Here is a 16,924-nt window from a genome sequence, read left to right as displayed (position 1 = left end):
TTCACAGGGGGTTGGACTGGATGGTCCACAAAGCCTCATCCAACTCTATGATTCTTTCCCTCCCTTTTGTCTTTCTTTCTTTCTCTCTTTCCTTTATCCTTCTCTTTCTTCTTTCCATCCTTCCCTTCCACCACTTCATCCTTCCGTCCTTCCTTCCTCCCTTCCTTCCCATTTGTCTTTCCTTCCTTTCCTCTTCCCTCTCTCCTTCCCTCTCTCCCTCTTTCTCCTTTCATTGTTTCCTTCCTCCCTTTCGTCCTTCCTTTTCTCTTTCCTTCATCTTTTGCCTTCTTTCCACCACCAGGAAGCCAGAAGCAATAATAATAATAATAATAATGATAATAATAATAATAATAATTTATTTATGTACTGCTCTATCTTCCCGAGGGGACTCAGAGGGTTCTCAGGAAACATCACAAAACATACAAAGTAAAACGACATAACCATAAGATTAACAAAACAATATAAGCATAAAATTGTCGCCATAACACACATATATTAAAAGTAATCCTGCATGCTGCCCCAAATTAGAAAGTTTGCCCATGCCTGCTATAAAGTATTCCTGAACTTTCATAGGCACTAGAATTTCCTATGGTGGGTTAAAAAAAAAGAAGTGGAACATAGAGACCGCCCATAGGAATGCCCATTTCTCCATGTCACAGAAACTATTCCACATGTGTTTTTAATTACTTCCTCACGTTTCCAGAAAAACTCTGCGTTTGTGACTCCTGATCAGAAATACATAACAGACAACACACATCACACACCCACACCTTTTAAGTAATCCTGCATGTTTCCAGGCACATTGGGAGCTCAGAAGATGGTTTCTCGCCATCTCTATACCACCCCCCCCCCTCTGTTTTGCTACACTTCTACTACATTTCAGGGATGAAGCACAACAGTTGACAACCAGAATTAGTTTAATGTCGTGTGATGGCACTTTGTCCCTTCAATGTCTTAGAAGTGTGTGGAAACCGGGGAGGATTTGCATTTGATGAGGTCCTCAACAAGGCAGCTTTTTGCACAATTCAATTTCAGACGTGAGATCAGTAGAAATATTGTGAGAGTGGCGATAACTGTGCTGCTTGGATAGAGCCTCCTTTGCCTTTTTTGGGCAGAAAAGGAATCAAAAGAATGATGTGCATTCCAGTGAAGCAGATTCTACCAACGATAGGCAAATTGGAAGGGGTGAAATTGTTAGTTAGGTTTATCTTTTATTTAGATTCAGATTGTATAGGCTCGCTCCCAGCTGTTCAGAAGTGAATCTGGCTCTTATCTTGCTTTTTTTTTAATTTTGTGGAAGGAAATGAGAACTATGAGAGTTTGGCGATCTGTAAGCATACTGAGCAATCGTCTGCATACGTTGAGTTGATCCAGGGCACCAAGTGTACAAAGAAGAAATGAAGCTTGGGCTGATTTCTGTCTTGCTTGCCAGCCAGGGAATAAGCTGGTTGGTTTAGAAAGAAAAAGCAACACACAACTCATACGCCGCAGCAGCCAGGATCTAGAAATGGTGGCTGAGGTCATGTCATCACCCTTCTATAAGGTAAGGTGATAAAGTAGGTCAGACCAAATCATGTTCTTGTGCAGGGCACCTTCATAACCTTTGGCCAATTCTGCCAGAGATTGGATGAGAGATCATATCTCATAGTAATTAATTACAATGAATGGTGTGCGGTTTTTATTTTCTATATCGAACCGGCCCCTTTCTCTAAGCCTTTTCCCTAAACAATAGATCTGTAATCAGTGATTCCTGCTCTCTTGCTCGCCTATCTCTGTACTATTTCTATTCCTAGTATTGACTTTGGCCTTAATTAATTCTTTTTACACGGGTTGTTGTGAGTTTTCTGGGCTGTATGGCCATGTTCCAGAAGCATTCTCTCCTGATGTTTCACCCACAACTATGGCAGGCATCCTCAGAGGTTGTGAGGTCTGTTGGAAACTAGGCAAGTGGGGTTTACATATCTGTGGAATAATGTCCAGGGTGGGAGAAAGAACTCTTGTCTGTGTGAATGTTGCAATTGGCCACCTTGATTAGCATTTAATTTAAATTTAATTAAATTTAAATTTAATTTCATAGAATCATAGAATCAAAGAGTTGGAAGAGACCTCATGGGCCATCCAGTCCAACCCCCTGCCAAGAAGCAGGAATATTGCATTCAAATCACCCCTGACAGATGGCCATCCAGCCTCTGTTTAAAAGCTTCCAAAGAAGGAGCCTCCACCACACTCCGGGGCAGAGAGTTCCACAGCTGAACGGCTCTCACAGGAAGTTCTTCCTCATGTTCAGATGGAATCTTCTTTCTTGTAGTTTGAAGCCATTGTTCCGCATCCTAGTCTCCAAGGAAGCAGAAAACAAGCTTGCTCCCTCCTCCCTATGGCTTCCTCTCACATATTTATACATGGCTATCATATCTCCTCTCAGCCTTCTCTTCTTCAGGCTAAACATGCCCAGCTCCTTAAGCCGCTCCTCATAGGGCTTGTTTTCCAGACCCTTGATCATTTTAGTCGCCCTCCTCTGGACACATTCCAGCTTGTCAATATCTCTCTTGAATTGTGGTGCCCAGAATTGGACACCACAATTCAACCGCTTTGAGTTCCCCTCGGGCAGGCATGTAGCCGGGGGGGGGGGGGTGTGTGTGAGGGGCTTCAGCACCCCCCCCCCCCGAAATTCTAATATTGGTCCGCAAGAAGTCCTTACTGGGACATTATTTAAACTGTAATGTTTATTCATATCATGATCTGATCACCATGCTCAATGTATCCCATATGCATGGGGGTATTGGGGTAACAATACAAAAGGTTTGCTAGGTTAGACCCTCTTTCACTCAGACTCAGCCCCCCCCCCCAAAAAAAAATCAAACTCAGCTCCCCTGAAACAAAATCCTGGCCACGGGCCTGCCCTCGGGGTGAGAAAGCGGTATACAAATACTGTAAATAAATAAATAAATGGCTTAGCAGTTTCAAGGTCTGGTTGCTTACTGCCTGTGGGAATCCTTTGTTGGGAATTGATTAGCTGCCCCTGATTGTTTCTTGTCTGGACTTCCTCTGTTCTTTACTTACTGTCCTGATTTTAGAGTTTTGAAATATTATTAGCCAGATTTTGTTCATTTTCATGTTTTTTTCCCCCCTTTCTGTTGAAATTGTCCACATGCTTCTGGATTTCAGTGGGTTCTCTGTGTAGTCTGACTTTTTACAAGTATTTTCTCTCTAACTAAGAAAGTAGATGACACATTGACCATATTGTTGTGTTTAGTTTAGCTTGGCTTTTCAAAAGAGTAGTAAAATTCTCAATGTTTGAAGCAAGGGTTGAATCAGGACAGAGAGTACAGAACAAGTTTAACCCATTCCCAGAAATGTATTTTTTTAATCCTTGAATTCGCCAGTCAGCTGGTGGCATTGTGCAAGTTTTTTTTGTCACTGTTATTGTTGCTGTGGTTGCTGCTCATCCTCCTCCATCTCTTTCTCATTTCATTTATATGCTGTTTCCCCCCTCAACCAACACTGAGACTTATACATTTAATACAAGTAAATGTATAATACATAGCAAAATATCAATAAAACATATAAAAACTGAAGCAATCAAACAATTAAAAACATAGAAAAGAATGCCATGCTCACTAAAAGTCATCACGGATTTCTCAAAAACAAGTAATCACAGACTAAATTATTTCTTATTTTGGTAGAGTTACAAGCTTTGTAGGCTAGTGTTTCTCAACCTGGGGCTCGGGACCCCTGGGAGGTTGCGAGGGGGGTGTCAGAGCGGTCGCCAAAGACCATCAGGAAACATAGTATTTTCTGTTGGTCATGGGGGTTCTGTGTGGGAAATTTGGCCCAATCCTATTGTTGGTGGGGTTCAGAGGGCTCTTTGATTGTAGGTGAACTATAAATTTGAGCAAACACAACTCCCAAATGTCAAGGTCTGTTTTCCTCAAAATCCACCAGTGTTCACATTTGGGCATATTGAGTATTCGTGCCAAGTTTGGTCCAGATCCATCATTGTTTGAGTCCACAGTGTTCTCTGAATGGAGGTGAACTCCAAAACTCGAGGTCAATGCTCACCAAACCCTTCCAATATTTTCTGTTGGCCATGGGAGTTCTGTATGCCAAGTTTGGTTCAATTCCATCGTTGGTGGTTTTCAGAATGCTCTTTGTTTGTAGGTGAACTATAAATCTCAGCAACTACAGCTCCCAAATGACAAAAATCAACCCTACCCCACCCCCACGCCAACTCCGCCAGGATTCAAATTTGGTATCGGGTATTTGTGCCAAATTTGATCCAGTGAATGAAAATGTAGTGTAATTGCTGTTTTAATGTTTTATTGTAATATGAATTATGATGTTTTATTGACTGTATGTGATATTATGGTTGGAAACCGGTTTGAGTCCCTCAAAAGAGGTGAGAAGGTCGGTATATAAAACTTTTAAATAAATAATATAAATAAATAAAGTACATCCCGCATATCAGATATTTACATTACAATTTGTAACAGTAGCAAAATTACAGTTATGAAGTAGCAACAGAAATAATTTTATAGTTGGGGGTCACCATAACATGAGCAACTGTATTAAGGGGTCACGGCATTAGAAAGGTTGAGAAACACTGGTAGTATATTGTTGCTAGAGTTGGGGCGCATCCAGACAGCCCCTAAAAAGCACGAGCTCCTGTCTTTTCACGTCAGGTTCCCAAACGACGCCCCACATAAAAGTGAATGCTCTCAGGACAAAGCAGGAAAAGTAATTTGTCAGCTGGAAAGACCTGGGTCTTCTTGAAAGATCTTTCCAACTGTCGGTGGAAAGCATAGTGGACCAGCTTCAAAATATGGACTTCCACCCCCCAAAGCTGGTGGGAAGACACATCTCCATCCTGCTTTATGCAGATGATGCTGCTGTACTCTCTAGAACACCCATTGGGCTCAATAGAGCTCTGAGAGCATTAATACAACATTGCAACACAGATCAGCTCCAACTTAATTACAATAAAACCAAAATCATGGCTTTCGCTAATAGGCCCAGGACTTACTCTTGGACAAGTTACATCCTTCAAATATCTAGGTGTAGTTTTCCAATCTAATGGTAGCAGAAGAGCTCCAATCCACATGGAAGCAGGCGGTAGCATCAAAAATCTCCTCATTGGGATTTTTTCCAGGTCTACTACTCACTATGGATTACAATCAAGTCAAAGCACTTATTAAACAACGTATCACAGACACAGAGCGACAACTAAATCTGGCCTCAGTTCCAACCTTCCTTATCAATGAAGACAGCAGATATCTTGGCTCCCCTATGGCATATTTAACAAACTTAGAGGTTCCCATTCATCGAAGGGCTTTCACCCTGGCTCGATGCCACGCTCTCCCATCAGCTGTACTCGAAGGCCGCTACCGGAAGATCCCTTTCCCAGAGAGACTCTGCCCCTGTGACTCGGGTCATGTAGAAACAATAGAACATGTGCTCCTCCAGTGCCCGTTCTACAGGGATATCCGTGCCAGGCTTATCTTACCTCTGTTATACAAGTACCCAGGCCATTCAGGACAATTTTATACCTTCCTGCTACTTGCAGATATTAATTCAGCTACAACCTACAATGTTGCAAAGTTCTGTGCAGCAGCATACAAAATCCGTCAGGGAATGACTAGTCCCAAAAGTTAACTGTGTGTCCAGTAATCTTCTTCTCTGAATCTACAATTTGGTGATGGATCTGGGCATTGTATGTTTTTACTCTGTTTCCCCTTCCCTTCTGCTCCCTCACCCATATTGTGCTTCAGTCGTTATATTTATATTTTTAATGTACCAAACATACCAAGTTTTTATGAAAATGTGACTATTTTCTGTGCTGGTCAATGACCGAAATAAATGATTTGATTTGATTTGAACTATCGGTGGTGTCTGGACTTCCCCCAGAGAAGTCCTGGGACTTCTGAGGGGGCTGTTTGCACAGCTCTCTTGCATTTTCCAGACTCCATGAGCCCGGAATATCAAGAGGGCTCTAACGTCCTCCCCAAAAACCCCAGAAAAAGCCTTTAAAAAGAAAAATAACTTACCTGGCCACCATTCCCCCTTCTCCGGTGTTCTCCTGGCACTTTTTGGGGAGCGTGTGGACTTTAACCTGGATGCAGGTGCGTTTTTAAAATCCAGTTTCTCCTGAGTGGCTGTGTGGAACTACCTTTGGTTTCACTGCTAAATTTAGCAATGCAATCCTGCAGACAAGGATATGCTAAGCATCTGCTTTCTTATTGGAATATTTTGTAATGTTTACCATGTTTCTGTGTTAAGTACTTTGTTTGTATGTTGTACATATTTGCCAGTGATTGGATATGCCAGTTCCTTTATAACAAACTATAAAAGAAATTCAGTCTTGTTTCCTCACTCCTTTTCCTAACCTCATGACAAAGGTTCCATGTCAGCTTATTTTTGGTGGCAATACTGGGCTTGAAGACAGATGGATACTTTCCCTCTTTTGGCCTGACTGTTCTGTTAAAATGAGGAACCACCCTTGCTTTATATGTGAACAGAAATGGAGTGTGGAAAAGTTACTTCTCTACACACTATAACTTCATGGTGTAGCTTGGCTTTAGGCATAGGATGGATTGCCTGCGTGGAATCACTGCTGCTCATTTTTATTCTTAGCACAAGGGATGTGTTGTCTAAACTGGCTTTTCTCCCTCTCCCACCAGGATATCAAATGAGAGGTTGTTCTTAGCATATGAATCCATTCTTATTTGAGGAAGAATAGGTCAGGGGCCTCAGTTCATAATAAGCAATTTCGGATTGGTTTAGTCCAGGCCCGTAGCGAGGGGGGGGGGGGTTAGGGGTTCAACCCCCCCCCCCCGAAATGTTTCAGGTTGTTTTAAAAAACCTGGTTTACTCATGAATTTTGACTGGTTAACCAAATCCCCATGCTAAGTCTATGAGATGCAAAAAATTAAGAGTCCCTCCAGAGCTGCAAGCACTATCTCAAGCAAATATTAGCAATTTATTCACACTGTCATTACTTGCAGCAGTAGCCGATGTAGTTGTTCTGGTACAGCTGTACCAGGAGCTCCAACTTTATTTGCTTTGTATTAAATGTTTGCTTGCAGTCCTAGGTTTCAGGGAATCTGCACATAGGTGGCTTTTTTGGTTGCAGTCATAGGGCAAGTCACCTGTCCATCATTGTTAAGTTTGGTCCCTTGCTCAGGGCAATTGGGAAGGGAAGGGAGCCATTTTTAGTTAGTCTCAGCAAGGTAAGCTTATGTATAGGATGTGTGCAAGCTTCCCCTGTACAAAAGAAAGCTTCAACCCTTAAGACCTTCCAGGGGAGAAAGGTCTTAAGAGTCTCCAAAGAATTTCCAGGAAAACAGCCCTAAAGACCAAAGAACCCTAGCTGGAGAACATCTACTGCCTTGCTGGTAGGTCCACTGTTCAAGATGCAGATCGACCTAGTAGCGGAGCCCACATCAGTAAGGGTTAGATTACAGTCAGCCTGGGAGAAGTTAAAACGGGGATTTTCCTTTAAACAAGAAGTTATTGAAGACAGTTGCCTGTCCTTCGTGGGCAAGATTAGGAATTCACCAGTTGCCTAAAAGCTTGGAATCATTTGCTTATCTTTACTGAAGACAAGAGAAGTTTCTGTTTGATTGTTCATTAATAAAAGACTTTGTTGTACTTCTCAAGCCATCTAAAGACTGTTTGTGGTGGAAACCTCTGAGAACTTCTCTTTAGGCCCCCTGGCTTCCCGCTGGGCAAAGGTTGCACGTCCTGTTCTAAAGACAATTATTTACAGGCCCAGCGCGCGACAGTAGTAAAGCAACCAAGTTGTGGGGGGGGGGGGGGATGTTGAATGCTCTCATTAAGGAGGCCAGACTTGGTGGAGGTGGTTGACAAGGGCGGAGTAGCAGGCTATTGAAGGCTGCTCTGCCCTGTGCTGTGCTCTTTGCTTCAGCGTGAGCTAGGAGGCAGGTTTCAACCCCCCCCCCCCCCCCCCCGTGAAATTTTCAAACTCCCCCCCCCCCCGAAAATTCCAACCCCTCCTGAAAAAATTTTCTGGCTATGGCCTTGGTTTAGTCACATTGATGTTCCTTGAAATCCCCCTGGCAACTCTCAAAGTCCACCAACCCTTAAACTGAATGTAGATTTTCCCTGCCACATTTTGTGAAATGTTTGCTCCCCAAACACACAGTGTTGGAAATCGGATTGAGACTCCTGAGGCTGATGGGTTCACTGATGACTTAGAGAGAATTGTGGGATTGCCTGTGGGATTTCCTGGGGCTCTAAGTGATGAAGATTCAAGTCATGGAAATGATGCTTCTCTCTCTGAGAAATCTGACTCGGAAAGTGCAGGGCTTTATGGTCTGTCAGAGGAGCCAGAAACTGCAACATTAGATAAGGAGTCGGGCAAAGAGATAAGCGATACAGAAGACTCTCAAGAGAAAATACCTGGAGTTTTGGAGCTCAACAAAGGTCTTAATTTAGAGATCACAGCAGAAAATAGGCATTGTCGCTCCGAGCGATTATGTGGACAAGTTGGGGAGAGATTTCATGGGGGGGGGGGGGGAGTTGACACATGACTTCATGGGTGCCTATTAATTATTTACCTAAGAGTTAGTTCAGGCAACATAGCATTCAAATGTGAAGCAAGGCCTGGGTTCTCTGGTTCTTGTCTCAAATCAAGCCTTGGTTTTTGATTTAAGTTTAATTGAAGTTTTCTATGTTCTTGTCTTTACATTCCTCCTCAAGTTTTACTAAGTATACCTTTTTCTTGTGGACTTATGCAAGTACTTGTGACTTTTTGGCTATTCCTGGACGGTGTTGACTTGGGATCTGCATGAGACATTTGGATTACTGTTTGGTTATAACCTATTGCTAACCCTTTTTTGGATTATACATCTTTCTTTATTCGTGACTAGCCATCATCTGCCACGCGTTGCTGTGGTCCAGTCTGTCTATATGTATTTTGTGTATATTTGTGTATATGTGTATATATGTGTGTTTGCGTATATATGTGTTTTTGCACATGCGTTGTAATATTTTTTTTTGTTTTTTGGCTTTTTAAATCTCTTCTGCAATATTTTTCAGTGTTTTTATGAGAGATGGTCACTCATTAGCCTGATAGGTGTATTGTGTCCAAATTTGGAGTTCATGTGTTCAGTGGTTTTTGAGTTATGTTAATCCTACAATGGAACATTACATTTTTATTTATATAGGTTTTTCATATATTTTACAATAAACTGCTTATACTCTGGACTCTTGTGTGGTGCTGTGGTCATAGGTGTTTCCAGGCCTGGGGTGCAACACTGAATTGAGTAAAAAACAGTCAAAACATGGTGGCTTACTTTCCCCATTGCTCAGAGCTATCCAAACCTTGTTCCACAAAAGAAACGAAGACCTGAAAACTTATCAGGAGCCAATGCCCCAGTCATAATGGTAGCTAGAAATGACAGGATGACACTTGATGACCACCATGAGAATTTGGGGGGGGGGCTGAAGCCCCCCAAGCCCCCCAAGCCCCCCCCCCCCCGCTACATGCCTGCCTGGTCCAGAACTTTAGATTGCAGAATGGTTTCAAAGTTGAGAATACCGAATTACATGGAGCAATCAAAGCCAGCCCAGGACAACTCTACATTAGGCTAAGAGCAATATGGTGACCTCTCCCTCACCTTCCATATAAAAAAGCTGACTGAACTGGATCTTATCTGATGCTATAACACTAGAAGGAAGCAGGCAGAGATAGCCTTGTTCTCAAAGGAGACAAACCAAAACAAGAGCTGTTATATAGCATCTGTCACCTGAGCCAGTGACCTAAATCAAGGTAATTAATTGTGTAGAAAGGCGCTGAACAGACTGCGCTCTGGTACCACGAGATGCAGAGCCAACCTTAAGAAATGGGGTTACAAAGTGGAATCCACGACACGCGAGTGTGGGGAAGAGCAAACTACAGACCACCTGCTGCAATGCAGCCTGAGCCCTGTCACATGCACAATGGAGGACCTTCTTGCAGCAACACCAGAGGCACTCCAAGTGGCCAGCTACTGGTCAGAGGACATTTAATCAACTACCAAGCTTGCAAATTTTGTATTTTGTCTGTTTGTTTTTTTGTTAAAAAATTCAATGCAACTGTTCGGTCTGCTCCTGACACGATAAATAAATACATTGTGTAGAGAGCCCTGAGGCCAAGGAAGTGTTTCAATATAAGAGAGATTCCTATAGTCTACTTTATAATGTATAAAGATCTGTATAGGAAGGATAATATCAAGGATAGTTTTGATGGTATGGTGAGTGAATTAGAACCAGACATCCTGAGGAGTGAGGTTGAATGGGCCTTAAGAAGCATTGCTAACAACAAGGCAGCAGGAGACGACGGGATCCCAGCTGAACTGTTTAAAATCTTGAAAGATGATGTTGTCAAGGTGATGCATGCCATATGCCAGCAAATGTGGAAAACACAAGAATGGCCATCAGACTGGAAAAAATAAACTTGTGTCCCCATACCAAAAAAGGGAAATGTGAAAGACTGCTCAAACGTTCGTACAGTGGTTCTTATTTCTCATGCCAGTAAGGTAATGCTCAAGATCCTGCAAGGAAGACTCCAGCAATACATGGAACGAGAGCTGCCAGATGTACAAGCTGGGTTTCAAAAAGGCAGAGGAACGAGAGACCAAATTGCCAATATCTGCTGGATAATGGAGAAAGGCAGGGAGTTTTAGAAAAACATCTATTTCTGTTTCATTGACTATTCTAAAGCCTTTGACTGTGTGGATCATAATAAACTGTGGCAAGTTCTGGGTGGGATGGGCATACCAAGCCACCTTGTCTCTCTCCTGAGGAATCTGTACAAGGACCAAGTTGCAACAGTAAGAAGTGACCATGGAACAACAGGCTGGTTCAAGATTGGGAAAGGCGTACGGCAGGGTTGTATACTCTCACCCAACCTATTCAACTTGTATGCAGAACACATCATGCAATGTACGGGGCTTGATGATTGCATGGGGTAAAAATTGCTGGAAGAAACATTACAACCTTAGATATGCAGATGACACCACTTTGATGGCCGAAAGCAAGGAGGAGCTGAGGAGCCTTGTAATCAAGGTGAAAGAAGATACAAAAGCTGGGTTGCAGCTAAACATAAAAAAACCAAGATTATGGCAACAAGAATTATTGACAACTGGGAAATAGGGGGAGAAAACCTGGAGGCAGTGACAGACTTTGCATTGGATAGACCACATCAGCTCTAGTTTCTGATACAGAACATATGCTATCCATTAGTCACCATCTGCTCGCTCACAGAAAACCATATTTAATAATATAGAATTGATGCATGTGGTAGTATTAATCTTTCATGGGTAGTCAGTCTCTCTCCTCCTGACATCCCCATTGCCTTGGCACTGTAAGAGGGTTTTGCGAGACCAGCCGCTCTCGTTGCCACGTAATTTCGAGGCAACGGTGTTTTGAGGCACTGGCTCCGATAAGTTTCCAGGCCAATTCAAAGTGCAGGTGATTACCTATAAAGATTTATATGCTTCAGGTCCTATCTATCTTCAAGACTGCATCTCCTTCTACCAATCAGCACAGGCATTAAGATCTGCTAGGGAGGCCTTTCTTTCAATCCCACCACCATCTCAAGCATGGTTGGTGGGGACGAGAGAGAGGGCCTTCTCGGTGGTGGCTACCAAACTCTGGAATACCCTTCTTAAAGAAATTAGATTAGCCCCTGGGTGAGTCTAAAAACATGGCTCTTCAGACAATCCTTTGATCCTGAGTTATTCATGGCCAATGTGATGAATCACTGATAGTTTTGATTGATTGTTATGACAGATAGCCGGCCAGCAGGTTCCACTACATTTTATAAATTTTATAATTTTCAATTTTTTAATATAATTTTATTAATGTGATTTTTATGCACTGTTGATTATACTTATGTCATTGTATTTAAACTTACGTATTGTTGTCTGCATGTGGCACTTGGAGTGCTTCTCTGATTCACCCTGAGTCCCTTTGGGGAGATGGTGGCAGGGTACAAATAAAGATTAGTAGTAGTAGCTTCCTTGGAGACTAGGACGCGGAACAATGGCTTCAAACTACAAGAGAGGAAATTCCATCTGAACACGAGGAAGAACTTCCTGACTGTGAGAGCTGTTCAGCAGTGGAACTCTCTGCCCCGGAGTGTGGTGGAGGCTCCTTCTTTGGAAGCTTTTAAACAGAGGCTGGATGGCCATCTGTCAGGGGTGATTTGAATGCAATATTCCTGCTTCTTGGCAGAATGGGGTTGGACTGGATGGCCCATGAGGTCTCTTCCAACTCTTTGATTCTATGATTCTAGTAGTAGTAGTAGTAGTAGTAGTAGTAATGGTGAGGCCCATAGACCACAGGTTGGGAACCACTGCTCTGGAGAGACACTGAATTTTGGTCTGCCATTACTAACTGATCGCACCACCCTCGCCTGTCTCCATGAAGCTTTGATGCATTTCTTTTCATGATCCCAGTTCCTTTTTGCACTTGCTTCTGTCATAATAATACCTGCTTGCACCACCATGTTACATGAAGTAGTCAATGCTATTCCAATTGTATGACTTTTTCTCATGTGAATGAGAGCTGTGATGCAATAAGTGAGTGCCTAAATGCAGAGGGAATGGGTGGGGTGAACAGGTTCGCAGCAATCAGAAGGGAAATTGCAAAGACAAGGTCTCCTGATGAGTCACAAGCCAGTTCAACGTGTACGTATGGGATACGTCCTGAAAGCATCACTACGTTGTCAGGTTTTCGTCTGCATTCTTACACTTCCACAAATGTACATACAAAGTGAGCTAAATAAATATAATCGAAATTCCAATATTATTATTGTGTGCAACTAAAATTTGCATTGAATTACTATTCTATTAGCAATTTTAACTGTACCTTTCTCCAATTAATTTTTTTAATCATTTCTTTCTTATGAAATTACTTTTTTTTATTATGTCAGAAGCGACTTGAGAAACTGCAAGTCACTTCTGGTGTGAGAGAATTGGCCATTTGCAGAGACATTGCCTGGATGTGTTACCATCCTGTGGGAAGCTTCTCTCATGTCCCCACATGGGAAGCTGGAGCTGACAGATGGGAGCTCACCCCGCTCCCTGGATTTGAACAGCCGACCTTCAGGTCACCAGTTCAGCTGGCACAAGGGTTTAACCCATTGTGCCACCGTGGCTCCATAAAAATTAAATGATATCCTTATAGTGGTCTTTTGACAACTAATATTTTTAGACCCAGTTTACCACTGACTTCATTGCATGGTCTTTTGTTCATTTCCTATCTGTTAGTTTTAAAAACCCCTCCGAGAAAGGACAAAAACATTGCCACAAACAATGCCACGAAAGACATTTGGAAGCATTTTGAGGGCTTTTCCCCCAACTTTTCAAAGTGGTAGTGGTGGATATGGACTTGGCCATCTGAAGACTCCTGGGGACCAATGCAGCCCACAGTTGTCCAACCCTCTTTGAACATCTGCCCTAGCACCCTGCCCTGATGATGCCACTGGTCATAAATTCCCAGAGAATGGAAAAAAATACTGTTTGATAATGACAGTCATTGGTCCCCATACTGGCTGACAATGTTATATAGTGACTGCTGTTAATTGTTGTTGTTTTTTTTTAAATTTATCATGTCAGAAACGAACTGAGAATACACTTATAATGTATAGAAAAACCACAAAGTTAAAAACTTGGCATTATACTAAATTTCCTTTGACCAGAAGCTGGTTTCTTCAAATGCCTCTGGTGTCGCTGTAAGAAGGTCCTCCATTGTGCATGTGGCAGGGCTCAGACTGCGCTGTAGTAGGTGGTCTGTGGTTTGCTCTTCTCCATACTTGCATGTTGTGGACTCCACTTTGTAGCCCCATTTTTTAAGGTTAGCTCTGCATCTCGTGGTGCCAGAGCACAGTCTGTTCAGTGCCTTCCAGGTCGCCCAGTCTTCTGTGTGTCCAGGAGGGAGTCTCTCATCTAGTCTCAGCCACTGATTGAAGTTTCAGGTTTTAGCCTGCCACTTTTGGACTCTTGCTTGCTGAGGTGGTCCTGCAAATATCTCTGTAGATCTTAGGAAGCTATTTCTTGATTTAAGGCTTTGGCTTGCTGGCTGATGTCCGAACAGAGGATGGGCCGGAGATGTCAATGCTTTGGTTCTTTCATTACAGACTGCTACTTTCTGACGGATGTCAAGTAGTGAAATACCAGCGAAACAGTATAATTTCTCCAGCAGTGTCATTCATTCACTATGACTTGGTGAAGCCACTGGTGGCACAATGAGTTAATAATAATAATAATAATCTTTATTTATACCCCGCCACCATCTCCCCAATGGGGACTCGGAGTGGCTTACATGGGGCCAAGCCCGGACAACATATTACAGCAAAATAAAACCAAACAACAAGCAACATCATCAAAATTACATAGAAAAAAATATGAACACAGTAACAAATAACATTCCAATAAACACAAACCCTTGTGCCGACAGAACTGCTGACTGACAGGTCAGCCGTTCGAATCTGGGGAGAGCGGGTTGACCTGTCAGCTCCAGCTCTCCATGCAGGGACATGAGAGAAACTTCCCACAAGGATGGTAAAACATCAGACATCCGGGCGTCTCTTGGGCAACATCCTTGCAGACGGCCAATTCTCTCACAGCTGGAGCAACTTGCAGTTTCTCAAGTTGCTCCTGACATGAAAAAAAAAACAAACCCTGATGACTTGGTTTTATTATATTTGTGTACGTGGTGAATGATCCACATTTTCAGTGCCCAGCTGGTTTGTTGTGGCCAGACCAAGAGGTATGGGAAGATGTCACCGATTACCCTATAATTCCTCCCTTCTTGTATCTCCACGTTCAAATCAATGGGAGGTATTTAATTACATCAGCTTCAGGTCCTTGAGTATGCGGGTAGACCAAGAAAATTTGGGATCTGGTAGATCTTTGACTGCTCCCAACATCACTATCTGTCAAGTGCTTTAGCACAGCATTCTCTTACCTGTCGCCCCTCCGTTGTATTGGATATCCATTAAAACTTGAATCCTTCATTTTTCCAAGGACTTTCTAGTGCAATTCATCGGATTTCCAAATTATTCTTCCTCCCAAAAGCATAAGAACTTTGCTGAAAATAAGGGTTCTGAAAATTCTGATTATTTCATTTATATCCTTTCAGCCAATAATGGGAGTCTAACAAGATATTGGAGCCCCTGGTGGCGCAGTGGGTTAAACCACTGATCTGCTAAGCTTGTTGACCGAAAGGTCACAGGTTCGAATCCGAGGAGCGGCGTGAGCTTCCACTGTCAGCCCCAGCTTCTGCCAACCTAGCAGTTCGAAAACATGCAAATATGAGTAGATCAATAGATATCGTTCCGGCGGGAAAGTAACGGCGCGCCATGCAGTCATGCTGGCCACATGACCTTGGAGGTGTCTGCGGACAATGCCGGCTCTTCGGCTTAGAAATGGAGATGAGTACTGAAGTCGAACATGACCCCCCCCCCCCCAATAAGAGATAGTAACTTATAGTTTTGCTAAGGGCAAGGACACCAGACTGGATAATAAGGGTTATGCCTTGGTCAAATTGGTGTGTATCATTTAATCAAGGCTTTATGCCATATTTTCATATGTTTATAGCAGAAGGTAACCAATTTATTACTGAAAATCATGCCACAAAAGTATTTGACTTTTTCCATCTTAGACACACCTGGGCTCCTGATGGTCCCTGTGTATGTAACCTTCTCCTGTGTATGTAACCTTCTCCTGACCCTTTCTGCCCCATTCCCTTTGTTGGAAAAATGTATAAGGAAGTTGCCTTGCCTCTGAAAAAAGGCAATTAACGATTGTGGAAACCCTTAGAGCATCTCTTGCATGGAAAAATAACAAAAAAATGTCTCCCTGACTTCGGAGGCTGGCCATCAGGGAGATAATCGCTTGGCAGACTTTTAATCACATTACAATAGGAGGAAAGAGGATCTTAGGAAAGTCCTCCCCTCCTGACCTGTTTCCTTTCAAGCCTTTCCATTGAAGACATTCACCAAAGTCTCCCCCTTTGTGCCCCTGTCTGATCGCAAGAGGAAAACCTGGATTAAGTCTTATCTCAGATCAACCACGACACAATAGACAGGTTTCGCTTGAAGGCCATTAAGGCTTCGCTGAGCCACATAGACATTTCCTGAGTTCCATAATCCATTCAAGAATGCATTGTATTCCCTTGTCCCACCTCCTTCCCTCCTGATTCGTCGACGCGCCAAGGCGACAGAAGCCCTGTGATTGGCCCAGGTGCTTGAGGGGCAGACGAGCCTCCTTCGAGCTGTTGAGGTGCCAGCCAATCACCTTCAAGCCAGGCCGGGGGGGAGGGGGGGGGAGTGGGAGATTCAAACCACACACTCTGTTTTTTTTCTATAAAAATGGCATTTATTTGTGTACATGTATGCTTAGCTTGGCGAATGATTGCTGCTTTGCATCCTTTTCAGCTGAATCGCTAATAAATCATCTCGGTGGCGCTTTCTTCAACTTTGGTGAGATTTTTTGGGGGAATTTAGGGAAAATAAATTGCTTAAAATTAGGCTTCTCTTTGCTCACCAACGTAGCGATCCCTCTTTGGTGGGACTGCAGGGCCTCTCCTCCTAGGGTAGACCCTTCTAAAGTTCCTATCAACTTCAGTACCACACCCCAGAGTTGGACACAACTGGACTTAATGTCAGGGGAAAACCTTTACCTTTACCTTTAGCAAGATATTAAAACAATACACAAATCAGATACTATATTCAAAACTATTAAACAATCCGTAAACTGAAACACTAAAACGTGTTAAAATAATGCCCCTTAATCATATTCACGACAGCACCAAATAGCATTAACAACAAATAGATCAAACAACAAATAGACCAAGGCAAGGTCCCTCACAGAGATGAAACTTCAGGTAAGGACACCCTGGAAAGGTGTTAACTACCAGG

At 42.9% G+C, this 16,924-nt stretch overlaps 1 protein-coding gene across 1 annotated transcript in view; it reads left to right on the top strand.

Annotated features, from left to right (window-relative positions):
* Window positions 1-16,924, top strand: part of PTAFR (platelet activating factor receptor) — a 37,114-nt gene that overhangs the window by 7,122 nt on the left and 13,068 nt on the right. The gene's annotated exons all lie outside the window — the stretch shown is intronic.

Source organism: Anolis sagrei, chromosome X, assembly GCF_037176765.1.
Source record: "Anolis sagrei isolate rAnoSag1 chromosome X, rAnoSag1.mat, whole genome shotgun sequence".
NCBI classification, from domain to species: Eukaryota; Metazoa; Chordata; class Lepidosauria; order Squamata; family Dactyloidae; genus Anolis; species Anolis sagrei.
This window is presented reverse-complemented; position numbering and strand designations above follow the sequence as displayed.